This window comes from Pseudopipra pipra, chromosome 14 (assembly GCF_036250125.1).
Source record: "Pseudopipra pipra isolate bDixPip1 chromosome 14, bDixPip1.hap1, whole genome shotgun sequence".
NCBI lineage: Eukaryota > Metazoa > Chordata > Aves > Passeriformes > Pipridae > Pseudopipra > Pseudopipra pipra.
This window is the reverse complement of record NC_087562.1, coordinates 15,733,313-15,752,151: the sequence shown is the minus strand read 5'-3', so window position 1 is coordinate 15,752,151 and position 18,839 is coordinate 15,733,313. Positions and strand designations below refer to the sequence as shown.

At 36.9% G+C, this 18,839-nt stretch overlaps 1 long non-coding RNA gene across 2 annotated transcripts in view; it reads left to right on the top strand.

The window, feature by feature from the left end:
• Positions 1 to 18,839, top strand: part of LOC135422192 (uncharacterized) — an 89,687-nt gene that overhangs the window by 14,112 nt on the left and 56,736 nt on the right. The window contains exons 1-2 of one of the 2 annotated variants that reach the window (XR_010434362.1): positions 1,596 to 2,195; positions 6,949 to 7,074. This is a non-coding gene — a long non-coding RNA (uncharacterized LOC135422192). Of the gene's footprint in view, positions 1 to 1,595; positions 2,196 to 6,948; positions 7,075 to 18,839 lie in introns of those variants that run through there. The other variant, XR_010434361.1, reaches the window with a different exon arrangement.

Here is an 18,839-nt window from a genome sequence, read left to right as displayed (position 1 = left end):
GAATCGAGGTTTTGCTGCAGCTCTCAGTTGGCAGCAAGTCTACCATTCTTTTACCATGTATGCTATTAATTCACTTTCCAGAACTGTCAGGTACTCTGAGAGTAAGAGAAATATACTAAAAATATCAGTGTATTTCTCTTTTTCCTTTAGCTAATGTATCTCCACTGATGCTATTTTAAATTAAGTGATGAAGTAGTGTTGAAAGTTCTGACTGGCTCTGATAAAAAAACAGATTAAAAAAATTAACCAGTTAAAAAAAGAAAAATAAGAAGAAATAGAATCAGCTGACAACTTAATTGTTCAGCTTGTATGCAAATATTCTGACAATAATTTGCCAATGCTTTTGAATATAAGTTTAGAAACACATAATTATAACATTAATTGTTTCTTCTGCTTTAATTCTAGGTTTCTGTCACAAAACAGAAGACTTAACTGTAATTCATGAGGAAGTATAAAAAGTATATTCCTTTTGTATTCAATTAGCTCAAAGCATATTCCAGTGCAGTGCAGTATTACAATAATTATTTATGTTAATCTACAGAGTAAGGTATAGTATGTTGGCATAATAAATTGTCTTTATGCTGTGTAGCAATGCCTTTTGAATCACCTTCTGTACTCACAAACAAGAGCATCTACCTGAATGTAGTAGTTGTCAGATTGCAGGATAAAGACAATGAATTAGTGGCATGTAGGGAAGATGCAGCACTACAAAATCCACCATTCATATCAACATTTGTGTTTTAAACTATGTTATAATAAAATTGAATGTCTGAGTGTGAGTCTGAAGTGAGAGGAGAGGACATGATGCTGAAAGGCTGGATTAGAATTTGGCCTGAATTTCCTATTCTTATTCCAGCTCTGAATGCTAAATTAATCACTCAGATTTATATGAAGGTGAAAGCTACACAACATCTTCATCAACGAAAAATAGGGTTACAATTCAATAAATTGTGTGGTAATACCTTATTGACTAATGAATATACAGCTCCTCCTAACTGCTGTATTTCACTTTTGGGGACTGTAGCAGAATTGCAATTGCATTGCTAGTATTTGCTAAAAATATGTCTGTCTCCTCTCTTGATCTTAAAACATGTTTTGAAAAAGGAAATGAAGGCAGGCCCAGAGAAAGCAGGTAATGCACCATCCCAGAGTCTTGTGGGGAAATAAGCCATGCACAGATAATAGTGCAAACAAGTTGATGCTGCTATTTTTAAACAAGCTGTTATTATTGACTAGCAGAGGTTGCTGTAGGTGGGATGTTGTTAATGACAAAAGCTCTGGAAGAGTGGAATTGCTACTAATCCATGCGCTAGAGAGCCTGATAATGAGAAGCACCTAAGTGCAGAATTAAATAGTCCTCTAAAATAATTTCTGCTACATACTTGATAAGGAGTCACAGCATCCTAAGCAGAACCTTTTCTTTTTCAGAAATCTCCATCCACAGAAATCCCATATTACTCCATTCACAAATTAGAGAGATGAGGAAATCCTTGGGGGGTTATTAGTGACACTTTCAAAAAGAGAGAAAGCAAATCACTTTGAAACAGGGGAAAAACCTTCTGGGACAAGCTATTTTAGGGCCCACTCAGAAAAAAAAAAAGGTTGCTAGAACCTGAAGGAACAGCATGAAACTGTGTCAGAGGGGATTTGGGTGGATATTAGGAAAGGGTTCTTCCCCCCGAGGATGGTCAGACATTGAACAGGCTCCCCAGGGCAGTGGTCACGGCCCCAACAGAGCTCCAGGAGTGTTTGGACAACGTTCTCAGGCACAGGGTGGGATTGCTGGGGTGTCTATGCAGGGCCAGGAGTTTGACTTGATGATCCTTGTGGGTCCCTTCCTACTGAAGGTGTTCTGATTCTATGCCAGGATCCTCAAGCAGTTACATGAGTATGTAGCACCTTGAAGTGCTCAGCTGGTGGAAGTCAAGTGTTGTGTGAAACTTTTCTGGCACTGTGCAGATGAAGAGCCTGGGCTGGACAGCCCTTTGTTTTCCTTACTATTTATCAGATCCCATCTCTTTTTTTTCTGGAGGCTGTTCTAGCCCACAGAGGAACAGTATGACAAGGACCTGCTCTGAGGTTCTGAGAAAATTTCCTGCCTCGTGGAGTCATTTGGAAGCTGGCAGAGGAGTTATGATTTTTATTTAGTACAGCCAGTTGTGAAAATGTGCCTTCTGACCACATCTGTCTTCCCAGTAAGTGAGTCTTCTCAAAGTCAGAGGCAAAGGAACTGTGATGTGCTTTCTTGTTAAAACCTCTGCAAATTTAGGTTACAGGAACCGTGAGTTTTGGCCCAGGGGGTTGCTGCAGTTCTTACTTTCTTTATGTATTTAATGTATTTAATAACTAGAAACGATTTGGCCTGGAAATTGCTCCAGAAATACACAAAATGTGTTAATTTTATTTTGTCAGATTTCCTTAAAAAGAACTTCCAACATTTTGACATGAGTTTGGGATGCAAATTGGTTTTAAAAACCATTTCTGAAAATTTGTGAGAATAATTTGGGTATTTCTTTAAGCCCTAAACCTCTCAAAAATCAGAATTTTCCAGAGTTTGAAATCAAAACCATAAATCAGCCTATGTCAACTCAACCTTCAGTTTCTGAAAACATTTGTGAACTTTAACAGCTCTTTCAACAGGCCTGTTCTGCATTTTGAGTTTCCGGTGCAGTGCAAACCAAGTGAGATTTATACGACTACACATTTTGTTGCAAACATTCACAGCTCAAAGCTATTACCTGACTGTCTTCCATATCAGGCCATTTATGTATCTAAGAAAACACTGGCATCTGTTTAATATTTTATTGCTTTAGAAAGATCTTTGTTGTTCTGATACAATCTCGCTCTAACATTTTCATGAATAGAGTCTTTATTCTTTCTGTAGAGCTGAGGACATGTACCCTCATATAAATAACATTAACTATGAGTTGACCCATAATCTGCATTGCAAGAAAATCATGTAATAAGAATTTTTCTTTCAGAATGGGTTGTGGGTTTATTTGGTTTTATTTTTTTCTTAAGTTTTCTAATATTTTCCTTGATTGCAAACAGGAAACCTGTAATGCTTTGTGACACCTTGTACTGAATTTCAAAAATAATACATTAAAAACATCCATAACTGCTTTCAGCTTTAGGCCCTAACAGTTTATATTATTACTGATACATTAATTCTTAAGAAGCTTGAAATGTGTACAGGTCTATCCCCTCATTATTAAAAATGCATAACTTATGTACCCTATCAATCCATATACTGTAGATCACTTCATCAGGAAAGGAAATGTAATTATCCCTATTTTATAGACAAGTTAATGCCACAGTAAGCAAAGTCACAGACAAAGCCTACACAAAGAAGACTGACAAAACCAAAATTCTGTTGCCTACGTTCTTTTCCAATTTGATTTGTCTCAAATTAAGACACGGTTAATTTTCTTCTGGGGTCTTTTGGCGCAGGGCTGCCAAAATAGTAGCAAATTGGTGTAATAAAACACAGGGTCAACAACTTCAAATCCAACCTGCTTCAAAGCAAGCTCTGAGTCAGACAGACAGGGACAACCTTAAAGCCAAACCTTACGATATAGTACAGAACAGTTTTTCATGAACCAGCAGCACACAGGATAGAAATAATACATAGATAATAGATAGATGATAGATAGACAGATAGATAGATAGATACATAGATAGGTAGGTAGGTAGGTAGATAGATAGATAGATAGATGGATGGATAGATAGATAGATAGATGGATAGATAGATAGATAGATGGATATGGGTATCTTTTCACAGAAAGATGTCTCAGTCAAATTGGTAAGAGGTCCATGGCACCTGACTGTCTGTGGGGGTGAGGTGGATCTAAACCCAGCAAGTTGCTTGGTTCCCCTTGGTAGAAAAAAGGCTTTAGTTACTGATACAACTGGAGCATTTGGAGCTCAGGAGAGCTCCTCTGTCTTCATCTTGCTCTGATAAAGGCTTTGTAGTGCTCTCTTGTTTCTGATAAGCAGCATCCAACATACAAACACTTTCCAGGACTGAAACAGCCAAGGACTGGTTGAGAATGCTCATGGTTTCTAGTCAGCACCTGCTTATGTCAAGGCTCAAGATGAGCAGCAGGAGGTAGATGAAGTGTAGTAGAAACCTCCTCTTTTCATAGATTTATCAAGTCCAGTCCTCCAAACCTTTTGCTTTGTTCTCAGGGTCTAGTCCAGGAGATCTCTGTGCCCTCAGGCAAGATAACATCTGCCAGGAGCTATATTGCAAAACTTGTGTGAGGGCTTCTTGCTCCACAGGTCTGGACAAGACGAACTCACCTCTTCCTTTCCACCATCCCTCCAGCTCCCCAGAGCACTCCTGGTACTGCAAACGGCCTGGCTGCCAGCACAGTGGGAGCAACAGAGCTTGAATCTGCAGCTCAGCATCAAGGATAGATTTTATCTCTGCCTGAACCAACGTCTATTATGTGATGTCCTTTATTTACATCAGGACTGGAGGGGGGGAGGGAAGGCTTCAGGAGAATGAGAGGAAATGGATAATTGCTGACAAAACAGTAAAGCCATCAGCCAGCACCTGTCTAAGTGATAAAGAAAAAAGAGTGTCTGACTCTTTGTAAGGCTGGAGGAATCTTCTCAAGAAATCATTGCTGTTTGCTTTCCTTCACCAAAGATTCAGTCTTTTGGGCATTGCCTCAGGCAGGGCTTCTAACAGACAAATCCTTGGTCCTGAGAAAAGGCTGGTTTCAAATGTGACTGCAAGTGACTACATTGAACCAATCAGACACAATATGTACCCATTTGGGAAAGAATACACAGGGCATCCTGTGATAGAAATGGAGTTATGTGACAGCAATTTGATACAAAATGGAGAAGTGGGCTGCCAAGGTTGACACAGGAGGGAAACACAGAACAAATCAACAGCTGAAATGAAAAACATTAAAAAGAAACTAAATCAAAAACAAAATGGAAAATTTGTTGTAAAAAGCTGATTTCTGAAATGCTAAAATAGAAAAAAAACCAATTAATTTATGAGCTATACAAGTATTTTAATTTGAAGCCTATTTCAAATATAATTGTTCTAATTTGAAAATGGTAAATTGAAATAATAGTTCTATGTATTGAAACTGCAGGGAAGAGGTTTCAGGAAAATTTTAAGGAAAGGAGACCAAGGAAAATTTTATGAAAATTCACAAAAAATTTTGGAAAATATCACCAAAATAATTGATAAAAGAAATTAACCAACGTACTAGCTCTGGTAACTTGGTTGTATTAACACTGCAAAAACAAAAAAGGTGGTAACACAATCCACATGATAGTTTCCCAGGGTCACAGACTTCTATAAAAATAGTAGGGAATGCTCATCTTCAAAAAAAAGTCAGGTCTGTGTGGCTAAACTGCCAGTGTTCATAGAGGAAGAAAACAAGAAAGGTTTGTCTGAAACTGAATTCCCATGCCTAGTTTTTGAACATGACTCCAGGAAACACCAGTGCCAGGTGCCTGTTTCTTCAGCCCAGCACAATCCAATCCATGTTTTAGAATGAGCAATGAGTGAGAAGGTGCTCAGATACACAGTCAGCAGGGACCTCTCCATTCCTGCCTGCTTGTCTGCATGTGATTTTACACATCTTTCAGCTAAATCAGAGATCCAAATGGAAAATTAATTACTTAAAGACATGAAGTGAATTTGTGGCACTCCCTGGAGACTTCGTGCCTATAAAGCATCTAGGTAGTCTTTCTTTTCTGGCAGATATAAGATATAATTTAAGTTTGATGTATACTTCAAGTATTATTAAGTAATTAATCAATTATTAAATGTAAATTGCTAATATGTTACAATTATTTTGTATTTTCTTTCTTCTACTTCACATCTATGGTTTATAAACATATAAAAAATACTTGGGGGAAACCCAATATATACAATGTATGCAAATTTGCACACTTTACCCATACAGTTTTGTAAATTTGTTTCTTTTAGAAGATAAAAATATTACAGAAAAAATATTTTAAATTTGCTCTTACAAGTCATGGAAGCTTCAAAGAGGAATAAGCACACAGGAGTAAAAGGAGGCGGAAATGGTGATGTGAGAGTAAGGAGACCAAAAAAACCTTGTGGTGTCTAAATTAAAATCATAAAACATTTCCACAGTTAAAATTTAAATCTAGAATGTCCTCCTTGTGAACAAATGCCTTCACTCCTGGTCTTTGTTTCTCCTGACTTTCTCCTCTCCTCCTACAGAGATGTGATGGTGAGCAGATAGGGTGCTCTGTTTTGAACAGAAAGAGTAAATATAAATAGTCAAGCATCCTTTCTTTTACTTTCAACATCATTTAGGGAAGGAGAATAGGTGGGAACAAACAACTAGCAGTAGGGCAAACTTAAATGTAGAGAAAAGGAAATAAATGTTTCTCCATAACTGTTACAGAGAAATTATTTTATTTTAAAAAACTGTTGGCCTAAATTGAAATAACACTGCTGCTCTTACTTAAGAGGATTTCAATGCATATAAATCTTTCAATAATTGTATTATCAGCAATCTTCTTTTTGAACACCTGCAAGAATATTTTGTATACAAGTTCATTTAAAAGTACTGTGTGATGTCATATTGAAGGAGGTTGTCTGCATTTTATTTTTTTACCAGTATATCACACCACAGTTCTATATATTTCCTCTTTTGTTGTTCCATGTCTGTATTTCCAAATCAGTTTTTTAATTCTTACAATTCTTATTAATTGATAAGGTGGTTCTACACAACAGCTGAGAAAACACTGCTGATTTTACTTCTACATTTTCATCTGTACCAGTTGCTTTTCCTTGGAAGATAATAACTGAGGAATCAGGCAGTTCCTCATGGGTTTTTTTTTCTTAGTTGAGTGAACAGGACAGATAAAATATGTATATTCATTTTCAAATATTCCTTAAATAAACATTTTCATAGATAATTCCCTTCTGTTCATTTTTAACAGAATTTCAATGCTGCCTGTTTCCAGGATTTATAGAGGAAATGGATGGAGAACATCAGGTCCCTAAGCTTTGGAAACATCTGTCCCAGCATCTTAATCAGTAGATGGACTTGCTGTTTGCTGCACGAGGTAAAATAATCCATGTCACAGTGAACAGGACCAGCATTTTCACTGTTCACGTGTTCCACTTTAGGTTTTAGTTTGTGCATAGTTCTTATTACAGCATTAGGAGAATATTCTTGTTGTACCAGTTATACTCTACAAGTATATTTTTGTGATGTGTGAAATAGTTCTTAAGTCCAAGCAATCCTGAATTTTGAATTCTGACTTCAAATTCAGCTCTGAACTTCTTATTTATTTGCTCATGTATAAAATGATAAAGGTGTCTGTCCAAGGCTCTAAAAGCATAACATTTTTAATTATATGGTCAATTAAATTAGATTAAACCCTAACAGAACTGTACTCAGTTCCAAAGGAACTAACCATTGCTTTTCATCCCTTCTCATCTCGGATTCCCTAATCGAACAGATGTCTTGCTGCATCCCTGGAGAGGCCCTAAATGTGGGCTTTTTGGAATTACAGGGAGCGAGTTCTAGAGTCCTGTGGGCTTCTAAGAGAAAGGCATAAACACTGTCCTGTTCTGTGCAATGAGGAAAATAGTTCAGCTGTTTCTGCTAATTGCAGAGGGAAAGAAATGCTGGTAGGCTGGTCTCAGAATTCTTGTGTGTCTTCTTTGGTTATGTGTCATATCTCGTGTCAGGTGAATGTGCAGGGGGTCAAGGTGCTTGTGGGGAGATGAGAGAGCTCTTAGCAAACTGCTGAAGTTCTGTGAACAAAAGTCTGATTGTAACATGATGTAATTACTGATAACAAAGTGTCATCTGGAAGAAGTGGCTCAAATCTGACCCGTGGTCAGTGATGTCGAGCATCTGTGAATGTCCATGATGTCCTTGGGAACCAGGGGGTACTTGCCACTTTTGAACTCATTTGTTTTTTACCAAATTCCCTGTGTGTTCTGTGCTTAGTTCTGTACAGAGCAGTGGCATTCCTCTGAAGATTCACAGGCTAGATCCTATATCTGCTGATCTAATTAGCTGGCCTGAGAAGCAAAACAGATTAGCTGTCTTGAGCCAGAGGCACAGGCTAATGGAGCCAGGAGATGGCTTTATACCATACAGCTGTATCCTCAGAGGTAGATCTAAAGGTCTTTAACACCCACAGAAAGATTCCCATTTACTTCAGCAGAAGTAGGGTAAGGCCCTGAGCTTTGAAACTGTTTGTCTCAGAATGTAATGCACGTTGGTGTCAAACATGACTGTGCCCTAAGAGCAAAATATTAACCTATAGTAACAGTACTTTGTACTTACCTAGCAGCTCTCAAATAATCATTTCTGTGCACTTTAATTAATTAACCTTTACAACAACATGTCTCTGAGGGTTAGCTAAGGATCAGAACAGAGTGACGAGTTTAAAAAATCTCCAGTTATTCATTTTTACTGAGACTATTTTTGATTGGAGTGCATTTGTGTCTTTTTTTTTTCCGATTTTCTTCCTGATCACAATGTTCTTAAGAGCATGTTTTAATTATAAGCACTTAAATATTCGTCAAGCAAAAATGAGTGTTCATACTTTTACTGTCATACTATTGGGTAACAGTTCACTGGTTCTGCCTTTTACTGCTTCTCCTCTCACTGCACCTGCTGCCTCTGTCCCCATATCCCTTAATCATTTCCCAGGGTGTCCTCACCATTCTGTATTAAAGCAATGCTGATTCTTAAACCTCTTTGTTCCAGCATGAAATCCAAAATAATAAGATAATCAAAATCATTTATGTGTTGCATTGATCTGGTGGGCAAAATTGTGTAATTAGAGGAAAACACACCAGACCTCTTGACTAACTGTAGTGACTTACTCTCAGAGTTTCAGTAACAGCTCTTTAGGAAGCTGGTCTTAAATAGATGACAACTCAAACACATTTGTGAATATTTTTGAACAATCAATATATTTAATTTTCCTGTGAGTTTTAGATTTCTTGGACACTATATCAGTGGTAGATATGTGCAGAATCTAGAAGTCTTGATAGTTGTTTTCTAGTCATGACTTTAAACGACTCTCTTATCCATGTGTTAAAATAATGCAACATGTAAACTTGTTCTGGAAGTAAAAAACCTTGCTTATAATTGTTAAAGTTTAGGTAATGTCTAAATATTTTACTGGAGACTGAAGTTTGGGGTGAAAAGAGTACAGAAATATCAGACTAAAGTGGCTGTGTTGGATCTAAACCAGTAACTAACTGGAGAAAAAATTTGGAAAGGGATCTTGATTCTCCATCTCCCTTTTCTCTGACCTGGAATGCACAAAGTTCCTTTTTGTTATGAGTATGTTGCTGTTAAGTTCGTAAAGAAGAAAGAAAGATTCCTTGGATTTCTTTCATTTGAAATGTTTTCTTCCTGGGAATTATTAGTTAATGCATCTTGAACTAGATTAGCTTATTGGGGTTTGTGGTTGATCTGATAGCCATGTTCCACGAATCACATGTGCCATCTGGCTGTAGTTCCATTTGGATCATATTCAGTCATTAGCTGCTAAAAAGATCTATGGTCATTTATCTTAGTGAATCAGAACTGGAGTTTAGCATTATTTTTATATGGCACTAAAAGTATTTTTTTTTTAGAGACTGATTTTTTTAGATTTTGATTTTTTTCATTTTTTTTTATTTTTTACTCCACACATTCACTTTTAGGCTTATATTTTTAATTGCTATATTACAAAGATTACATGTTTGTTTGTTTTTACTGAGTCATTATATAATGACCCTGTGCTAGGGTTTCTCTTGAAGTCTAAATATTCCTTATTGTTCTATTGTTTCATTTAAAAGAACAATCATTGGTGACATGTAAATGAGTAAAGTTTTGTAAAAATAACTTGGAATAAATTTTTAATAAGACGTATTATTATCCTTTGACTCATAGCAAGTCATTCATAAACACCATTAAATCCTGATAATTATAGCTGTAGCTGCAGGGTTACTACCTTTGCAGTCCTTATGCAGACTTCATTTAGAGGTCCAGTGGGGACATGCACACAACTGCTACAAAATGTTGCTATTAATGGTTTCCTTTGGAACAGTATTGTGCTAGATTAAACATTCACTCATGAAACAAAAATGTTTATGGGTCATGTAATAGCTAAACATTCTGTGACTTTAAAGTAAATTCTTTAGCTTTGGATTCCACATTTTAGGACTTGCACAATTTTCTCTTTTCTTCTATATACTACAAGAAATATAGAGATTCTGTAATGCAGCAAAAAGCTCAGCAATGTTCTCTGAATAATGCAGCAATTACCATTTTCCCAAAAGTAAATTGGACTATTTTGGTTTATAAAGCTGCTTAATAACTTTAAAAGTACCTCCTTTTCTTTTTTGACCTCTGTTGCTCAGTTTCAGAACCACCTTTTGGAATAGAATGGATGCAGGGACATACTGGGTATCACTTTCAGCTTCATGTCATACAAAACACATGCTTATATATTTCCAAGAAATTTCTGATCTAGACATAAACAAACAACTCTTGTTCTTCTAGAAAATAACCTAGACATCCATTTTGGAGCTTCATGGGCTCTTTTGAGTATCTTCTGATATAAATCCCTTCCAGGAACACTTAACAGAAAGGATTTTTAGGAACATCAGTATTATATCCCAGAAATCTGCTCTGTTCTAAAACAAAGATCTCCCAAGATATCTCTAAGCTCCAACGTGCAGCAGAATTTACACCATCTCCCTTTGCTAGGACTCATTTCCTTTTTCCAGTGCAGTTTACTTTTCCCTAGACTCTTAATTCTCACTAATTAGACAAGCTAAGCATGAAGCACGGTGGCAGTTCTCAGGACCTGGAGTACTCAGCTCTGATGTTCTCTCATTCACCTGCTCCACTCCATGCCAGCAGTCCCTGCCAGGGGCTGCTCCAACCCTCCTAGATGGGCAGCTGCATCCCAGTCCCTCCTTTGTGCCATCCCCCAGACTGTGTACTATTCCCTCCTGATTGCTGCAGTTCTGTTTGGTGGTTAATCGAGCATGACTGCAGCAGGATTTCAGCCTGCCCTCCTCTGTTGTAGAAGGACTGACCATGCTGTCCTGGGGCTTGGTGATAAGGTCCTTGTCATGCTTTGGTGGAAGTGCCCATGGTAAGAAGCAGGACTGTACTGACTCTGGAAAGACACCAAACATGCTTGAGGAAGTGAGTTGATGTCAGCAAGCTACTACTGTGGTACTACACCACTAGAAACTGCTTCCACTTTCTGCTGATTTAACTTTTACACCACCTTTTTGCACTCTTCCCACTACTGATTTTCTTACTTCAATGAGCGGCTTATTGAAGGCTCAGAGCTGAGATTCTACATTATGCCTTAAAAACATTCTACCTGTGACAAGAAAAAGAAAGAGAGAAAGAAAGAAAGAGAAAGAGGAAAAGGAAGAGAGAAAAAGAAAGAGAGAAGGAAAAAGAAAGAAAGAGAGAAAAAGGAAGAGAGAGAGAAAGAGAAAGAAAGAGAGAAGGAAAAAGAAAGAGAGAAAAAGGAAGAGGGAGAAAGAGAAAGGAAGAGGGAGAAAGAGAAAGAAAGAGAGAAAAAGGAAGAGAGAGAAAGAGAACGAAAGAGAGAAAGAAAAAGAAAGAGAGAAAAAGGAAGAGAGAGAAAGAAAAAGAAAGAGAGGAAAAGGAAGAGAGAGAAAGAGAAAGAAAAAGAAAGAAAGAGAGAAAAGGGAAGGGAGAGAAAGAGAAAGAAAGAGAGAAAGAAAAAGAAAGAAAGAGAGAAAAAGGAAGAGAGAGAAAGAGAAAGAAAAAGAAAGAAAGAGAGAAAAGGGAAGAGAGAGAAAGAGAAAGAAAAAGAAAGAAAAAGAAAGAAAGAGAGAAAAAGGAAGAGAGAGAAAGAGAAAGAAAGAGAGAAAGAAAAAGAAAGAAAGAGAGAAAAAGGAAGAGAGAGAAAGAGAAAGAAAGAGAGAAAGAAAAAGAAAGAAAGAGAGAAAAAGGAAGAGAGAGAAAGAGAAAGAAAGAGAGAAAGAAAAGGAAAGAAAGAGAGAAAAAGGAAGAGAGAGAAAGAGAAAGAAAGAGAGAAAGAAAAAGAAAGAAAGAGAGAAAAGGAAGAGAGAGAAAGAGAAAGAAAGAGAGAAAAAGGAAGAGAGAGAAAGAGAAAGAAAGAGAGAAAAAGGAAGAGAGACAGAGAAAGAAAGAGAGAAAAAGGAAGAGAGACAGAGAAAGAAAGAGAGAGAAAAAGAAAGAGAGAAGATTCAACATGGCTTTAATTGAAGGCTGAACCAGCCTTTTACATTCTGACAGGTGTTAATACTGTTCTCCAATTTTGCAAATACTCTTCCACAGTTGGAGGGCCCCAGATGGACAATATGACTTTTACAAATTAATGGCATTGTAATTAAAGATATTCCAGCATACCATAAGAGATGTAGAAATGTTTGTTAAACAGAGAAGGTGTTTTGAAATGCTGTGATGATCTGATATACAAAACAGCTTCTAATTTGTTCTCCTGGCACTAATTGCCAGTAGTCACTAGATAAGATGAGACTGATGTTAAATCATTGTATTAGGCAGTGGATAGTTATCTTTAGAGGTGTATTTTTCATGGCCATCAAAGAACTTTAATAAAGAGAGGTGAATATTGTTGAAGAGCAATATTAAACAGGGAAGTAAGTCCTACTTTTTATCTTTTACTGATGACCCTTACTTTTTCCAGAAGCGTGAAACACTGTTGAGATTTTAGATGTTAGCACAGCAAGTCTTCATATAAACCCAGTTCATCAGTCTGGAAAGACTCTTCCCTTTTCTGTGTAATAAGATTCCTAAAATCATAGCCCAAATTCTTCCGACTCATCTTTTAAAAAACATTACCTGAAAAACAGCATTAAAATATTATTTCATAAAAGTTATCGGAAATATTTATTGTTGAAATTTTAGAAAGTATGAGTGGGAAAGGAGAAAAAATTAAGGCTCAAGAGCATAAACCTCATTACATGTATTCCTTAAGGCTTCTTTAAGGCCTCAAGTTGGGTACCCAGGGAGCTAGAATGCAAGTTTATATGTCTTAGTAAATCAGCATAATGATTCTTTTTAGTGTTTCAGTGTGACTCTCAGAATTTTTGAGTATTAATAGAAAATAATTCCTGTCTATTCCCTCTCTACATCCCTTAGGGAAAGATTCCTACTTTTAAGGCTTTTGCATGTGCATATTTTGCTAAATTTATTTATATTTTTTTTAACTTCTGCAGATTTTCAGAACTTTTGAAGGAGTCTCTCTCTAGATCCATGATAATGGAAACACTGACAACTGAGGCTTCCCAGTAAAATTTCCTATTGTTGTCAAATGCCCTTAAGAACATCTTATTACTTAATTTAAATGTACATGATGGTTTATGGTATATTTATAGTCACTGGCAAATCCATTGTTTTTTTGTTTTGAGGCCATGAATAACAGGCTCCTGAAACCTTCTTGGGGACAGAATGGAAGTTTAATACTAAATACCAAGTCTACTATACTTGCTTTAATTCCTCCTGCTTGTGATTTATTAAACAGCAACACAGTGGCCAGCCGGTATGGAATACAACCAAACATTGTCCCTTCAGTTCTTCATCACTTAAGCAAGTATTGGTAACACAAGTGACCTAATGAAAATGTTAGGGTCTCACCCTAGAATATAGAGAACCCCACCCCAGAAAGGCATAGCAAAACAGCTGTCACATTGTCTGTAACCTGACAACTCCTTCCGTTTCTGACCAGGCACAACTGATAATTTCTCTGCTCTGAATTTTAATTAATAATGATATATTTTGGAGATGATACACCCAGAAGTGCTGATAAAGCAGTGAGATGAGCAAATGAGTTCTACATATCTACACAGTGACCTCACATTTGCTGAGTGTTGTACAGTTATTTTCTTATTTCCTTATTTTACAGGACTTTGAAAACCTGTAGGTAATTCAGTATTGTCCAGTGTTCCTGTGCGACTTTGATTTTGATAAGGTTTTATCTTTAGTTGGTTATTCTGGCTTTTTCTCAATTGTTACAGAAAAGAATTTTTTTAATTCTGAATTTTGAAACAGATGTTGGTTCACCATAATTTTCTCAGTACTGCTTTTGACATGTAGAGTCTGGTTAGGCTAAAAAAAATAGTAATTTATAGTCTCAGTAAACAGTGTTCACTTGTGACCTTTCTGCACAAAGGCTGTCTGCTGCAGATGCCCTATTAAAGACTTGGGGATGCCAATACAGTCCCTCTGTGCATTGGTACTACAGCAGGTCAAGGAACTCCTTTTAGTCAGTATTGAGGTTCACTTTGTAGTGGCATTTCAAAAAGGCTGAAAGAGTTGCCCTATACTGCACACCCTTCATAATTACTAATTTCAGGTCTTTTCAGGGTAACTGATTTTGTAATGTAAATAAAAAATTAAGGTGTTTTTAAACCAAGGCTTGATGGAGCAAGTGGAATGTTTACATTTTATAAAGAAAATATTTATTAATACTGAAAAACAAAACAGAATTTCTGAAATAGGTTGCCTTATTGAAGAAAAAATTTTTTAAAAAAACCCACGTATTTAAGAATGCAAATATCAAGGATTTATTTTAAACCCCTACGAGTAGTTAAACCTTCATTGCTTTATAAAACAGAAATCATTTCAGAAAATACATGTAATGGTGATAAATAATTCAACTCCTTACATTTTAAAAATAATTATTGTCATGAAAATAACCATTTCGTGTTCGTGCGAACACGTAAATACAAAACACCAATTAACTGTAGGGAAAATTCTTCTGAAGAGACTTTGAAATGTTTAAATTATAATTGTCAAGTAGAAAATTGCAACAGCACCCATGGAGTCAGAGCACTGGTGCATTGTGTGATGTCTGTGAATCACGAAATAAATCTCACTCATAAACATATGCAAACAGCACCGTGAGACACCGAGCACTTTGTCTCTGAGACACTTGGACACACGCTCACCTTAAAAGCCAAGCAGGTGTGTAAGTGCTTTGCTGGATCCCGGCCAGTGCCTTACAGGAGTGACCTCAGAGCCTTGGGATCCCCTCCTGCCTCCTGGCTTGAGGATGACATTCCTCACGGCACAGCTGCAGGAAGCAGCAGCTCCTCAGGAACACCCAGCCTTCAGGTACCATTTCAAGCAGTTTTTTCCCCCCCCCCCATGTCTTTCTGGAGGAGAAGGGTGGAGTGTTTAAGTCCTGAGAAAAAGGTGTGACGTATACAAGGCATTGCACAGCATTGCAGAGAATAAGTTTCCCCATTTTTCATTGTTCTTGCTTTTAAGTAGTTTGTTCAGGTTGGATGTAATGAAAAAAATTATGTCACGAACACTAAAAAAAAATTATGGGGATCTTGTGCTTTAAGCATGTTTCAAAACAAATTAAGAAACATAAGACAGAGTCCATATTAGGTCCTTTTGCTAAAGAAATGTATCATATTCCTGTTTTTATTTTAATTTATCTGAGACACAAAATACTGAATACATAATGGGTCTATTTAGTTTAGTTATATATGTCTGATAGTTTAAGGTTCAGTCTTTCCAGTTCATTTTTCCAAAGTGTTTTCAATTTTAGGAGAACACCAGCCAACAGCAGACCTCTTAAACTGTCACGTGTACAACAGTCAGCACAGCTCAGAGATACGGGAAGCATTCCAGCTTCTGCATACTATTGCATATTGTTCTTGTGGCCTTCATCATGTCATTATTAGTAAATAATGATTTACATCACATCATCATTAGTAAAACTAGAAAAAAAAAATGGGGCCCAAAAATGCTAAGATTGAATTGCACCAGTGTCTAGAGGACAGACTTTAACCCATTTTTTTGCTGGATTCTGTGGGTTTGTATTTGCACTCAAGGCTTTTTTTATACATGTAGTTCTATTGGTGTGTGAACCACACTGACTCATATTAAATAGAGTTTATAATACAAAAATACAGTAAATATATCTCAAGGCAACAAGAAAATCTCACTGTGCATTGTGTCTAATTGTTATTTATTAGCATGGGGTCCACAGCAGGCCTTACCATTTTAAGAATTGTCTTCATGAAAATATCTTCTTTTAATTTTTGCAAATCACATTTTGAACTCTACGTTGTGAAGAATGCAAAGCTTAAGATGATACCCGAAGACTTGACAGTATATTATGCCAGGGAGTGACAATTTAAAAAAAAAAAAAAAAAATCCAGTTCCAAGTGTAAGTTTAAAAATGTAACTAAAAGCCTTCATCAAAGTTTAAAGAGCTTCTTGCGCTTTTAGCATCTGCTTATTCTGATTTATTGACAATGACACACCTAGCAACAGTCATTCCTGCTGAAGCAGTGAAGTAATGGACTTCAGGAGAAAAGGGGAAAAACAAGTAGGTGCTGCACACAGGAGAGAGGCCGCTGATTACAGACCACTAATTTGTTATGCACTCTGGCAAATCAGCAGTGATTCATATGACAAATAAGGAGAAAAAATTAACAGCTGTCATGTTGTGATGTGTTAATTTCCTGACAGTCTCTGCACTGAAGCCAATTACTGATTTAAGGGCAGGGAGAGAGAGCCCTGTTCAAGCTTCTAATTAGGCTTCTTCAAGACTAAAAGGATAAAAGCAAAAATAAGAGCAAGAGAATGAAGCAGGTAGCCACAGCTTCATAAAGCATACATGCTTTTAAATCCTCAATTAAATAGCTTTAAGCTTAAGTGTGTTTAAGATAAGAATTTAGAAACATTTATTCACTTTTATCCACGACCCTGTGTTTTAGTCTTTTGTGTGGTAATTGGGAGGTACAGCAAGCTCAGGGGTCTGTGTTGGCCTCCTCCTGCAGCCACCCAGGATCCTGGATGTGACCTGCCGGTCATACCTTTGGGTGGCAATCCCAACACCTGGTCATCATCTTTACAGGCAACCAGTATAAAGGGACATCAACAAGTTCTAGCCCTGTTGGCCCTAAGGAGGGTCTTTGTAACTTAAGGGAGCCATAATTTCTGTTTAAGGGCTTGGCTCTGGCTCCTGCCCTTGGAAAAGCAATCTTTGTGCTCACGGGAGGACCAAGGGAGTAAGAGCCTGTTGGCCACATGTGTAGGGAGCTGAGCTAATTCTGCAAGGTCCTGAGTGCCTTCACTTTGAAGCTAATTGGAAAGGAGAGCAATGAGTATCCAGAATGATGGAGTCCAGTGTGAGGCAGGACATGGATAGAAAGAGCTGTTTTGAGGAAATACCGAGGTAGCAGGTGATTCATACTACAGCTTTGAAAGGAGCCTGATTCAGTCATATAATATGATGTACATTCCCCAGCTGTCCCTAAAACAGGCAAATAAACTGGGTATGGCACCAAGCATTTCAGTAAAGTAGCTGATTTTGTAAGAAATATTTTATACTCCTAATGTAACACTTAAAAATTAAAACCAGGTTTCCTGTCGACCCACAATTTAAACCTACAGTATAAAACTATCAACTGACTGTAAAGAGCTTTTGCCTCTTTTTTTGGCATTTACTCAAAAGTGACGTGTGATATAAAAATCAGGAATTAGTCACCAAAAAGGAAGCATGGATTTGCTCCAAAAGGAAGGAGCGATTTCATCCACACAATATTTTTCATTTTTCTATTTCATATTCAGATGGTCATGGAGAGGGATTTTTACAGGTTGCTACAAAAGTTTTTCAGGACTCTCTTCTGCTTCCTAAAAGGCAATTCACTTGCATTTTAAAATGGGCAGCCATCTCTTACTTTTCCATTATGGCTCCCTTCATTTGGTTTTAAAATACAGCTCTTCCTTGCTTCAGGAATGGGCAGAAACAGAATGTTACAGGAAATTGAGCAGCAAATACTATGTGAATTCCTAAAATCAGTGAATTTACATTGGGAAAGAAATAAATGTTTCTACTGAAGTTCTACACTCTACAATGTAGGCAAACCTCTCCAAAGAAAGTGTGATCCAGCCCCAGCTTAGGTAGCTGGAAGAAGCTGAGCTGCAACAACACAGAGTTTAGAATATTTAAATTATCCCAGACCAAAATCTCTGTGTGATATTTGCACTAGATTTCAATCACTGCTCTAGACATAAAGTAACAAAGGCTTGATGACCAGATGTGATCAATTGGAGAACCAAATGATGGTGGGGAAAATGAACTTAAAATATGTGTTTGGTGTGTGCCCTAAGCTTAACGCTACCAAATATAAATAAATACATATAAAGTCAATGTGGTAATTAAGTGACAGTGGAACAATACACAGGAGACTGGCTTTACTGGGGGAATCAGCTCACAGTAATTTTAAATCTACTGACTGCAATTCTTCCCCCCTTTATTTGGTAACTTTAGTTAATAATTTTTGTGGTCTCTGAGCTACTATATGAAACAGATTTTGTGCTTTTTTTTCTGTCTTTGAAGGATTTAGAAATCTGAATTAACGTCATTAGTTCTTAACATGCTAGAAGTTTACACCGTAGTAGGACAGATGCTTAGTTTTAGTAGTTATTATTAATTTTAGTATATTTCAATATAAGTGATAGTAGGTATGCTTTTGTAAGAGGCAGTAAGACCTTTCTGACATTGATTTTGCTTGCAACTTCATCCTTATTCTTGATGGGATGGATAAAAGTAATTCAGTCTCTAGGCTTGCTCAATCCAGATCTACTATCAATTCAATTGAAATATGTCTACATTGAGTGTATTATCTTTTTCGGAAGGATAACTAAGTGAATTAAACACATGCAATACTTATCTGATCACTGTCCAAGCTAACTTATACTTTATTGATTTATAGTGCCCTTCATAAGAGTAAAGGTGTTCTGCACTATTTTATGCCCATGGGCTGCTTAAAGCACCTTTGAAATGCAGCCACTTCTGTCATTAATTTG